This window comes from Aplysia californica, unplaced genomic scaffold (assembly GCF_000002075.1).
Source record: "Aplysia californica isolate F4 #8 unplaced genomic scaffold, AplCal3.0 scaffold00239, whole genome shotgun sequence".
NCBI lineage: Eukaryota > Metazoa > Mollusca > Gastropoda > Aplysiida > Aplysiidae > Aplysia > Aplysia californica.
This window is the reverse complement of record NW_004797509.1, coordinates 372,385-374,078: the sequence shown is the minus strand read 5'-3', so window position 1 is coordinate 374,078 and position 1,694 is coordinate 372,385. Positions and strand designations below refer to the sequence as shown.

The 1,694-nt window shown below is 38.4% G+C and overlaps 1 protein-coding gene across 1 annotated transcript in view; it reads right to left on the bottom strand.

The window, feature by feature from the left end:
• Positions 1 to 1,694, bottom strand: part of LOC101850894 (homeobox protein caupolican) — a gene marked incomplete at its 3' end in the record, with an annotated part of 80,136 nt that overhangs the window by 62,494 nt on the left and 15,948 nt on the right. Inside the window, 1 exon segment of the mRNA XM_035970229.1 lies at positions 223 to 380.

The following is a 1,694-nucleotide window of genomic DNA, read 5'->3' as shown; positions in this document are numbered from 1 at the left end:
TACTATTATTATTATTATCATTATTGTTATTATAATTATCATCATCATCATCATCATCATCGTCATTATTGCTATATTATGATTATGATTATGATTATGATTTTGACTGTTATTACGATTATGATTAATGTTATTACTATCATTATTACCATTAGTATCCCTATTATACAACAGTAACAACAAAAAACAATCACGACATTATCAAGTGCACAAACAGCTCACCCTTCTGGGCACCGTTGTCTTGACAGGTGTAGGTGTGCGATGAACGTCCCACATCACAGATCCTGCAGATATGTTGTGTCAGAGAGTGAACTCGTCACTTACAGTACTGGCCTAACAGTTCAGCTTTGTCAGAGACACAAGGTGTCCGAAGTGAACACCTGGAAAAAGACCAATGACTCAATATAAATTTTGAAGCTAAAAAATACCAGTCGCTTGTGCTAATAATGTTATAAAAAAGTAAAGGAAGAATATTAATTTTAACAAAGATTAACATAATTTGGTACGGAGTAAACAACATAGTGCGCATTTAAATTCTGTTGGAAAATTTAAAACTATTAATTTTCTTTTCTTGGTTACCCTTTTAGCAAATATAAAACAAAATTTAATTATTTTTTTCTCCACGACAATTGACGACGCGATAAATATGCTGTGAAAAATGTCTCCTTATCTAAGTGAGTCGCCAAAATTTTGGACGTCGGATACGTGTTTAAATAAGCTCTTCTCCGGAATTAATCTCTATATATGCTGGCAGCAATCTAGTGGCCGGAATCCCCCGAGCTCCGTCGCGCGCCGAAAAGCAACAGTTCCCGTGGAGGGTTGGAGCAACAACTCCTACACGGAAGTGGGACAATTACAACAAAACCGATATGAAATTAATCAATCGAACTAGACGGATCGATGATGGCACGGTAATTGAACAGCGATGAGATGGCGTCTCGCGGGGCGTCGGGAAATGGTTTACAGTAAACTGCCAGAGTGATGGCGGCGGGGGGCCTTGCGCTTCGGGAATCCCTCCATTTACGGTAAAAACACTTTTTGCGGGGTACTCGCAAAACGTTGCCGAATTTCTGCATGTGGGAATAGATCACAAGAATAGGCTGACACAAAAATCCCTTAAGGTGTTTTCTTGAGATACATTCTAGGAGAATCTGAGAAAGTTTAGGAGGACAATTATTGGTTTCAGGCCCAAAATGAAATTTCACGCTCTTCACATACAAAAAACAACCAATGGGGGTAAATGGTTGAAAAAGTTTTACAGTACTCCCGTCTGTGCAGACTGTCACACAATGCAGTACGTCACAGTACGCCCAACAACAAAAACTAGCCAATCAGAAACGCTCACTCAGGAGTTTCAAAGAGAATTCACTTTTGATTCGTTGCTGTTTTCTTCAAGGACTGAATAATTTGGCTGCACATCAAGACAGAGTCGAATACCCAGCAGTCAGTATTGCGTTGTTTTCAAAAGCATTGTGCATATTCTTATGGATTTCTTGTGCCTTATGTTCACCACATGATTGCCACGGACTTATTAATAAGTCACAGTATGATGATACGTAATATGTACTTTTTGGTTGGCCTTTTTCATTTTAAGCTTTCAGTCTGCGCGACTGGTTTAAATATTAGTTCAGTCGTTGTTTTTGATGATGATGATGATGATGATGATGATGATGATGATGATGATGATGATGATG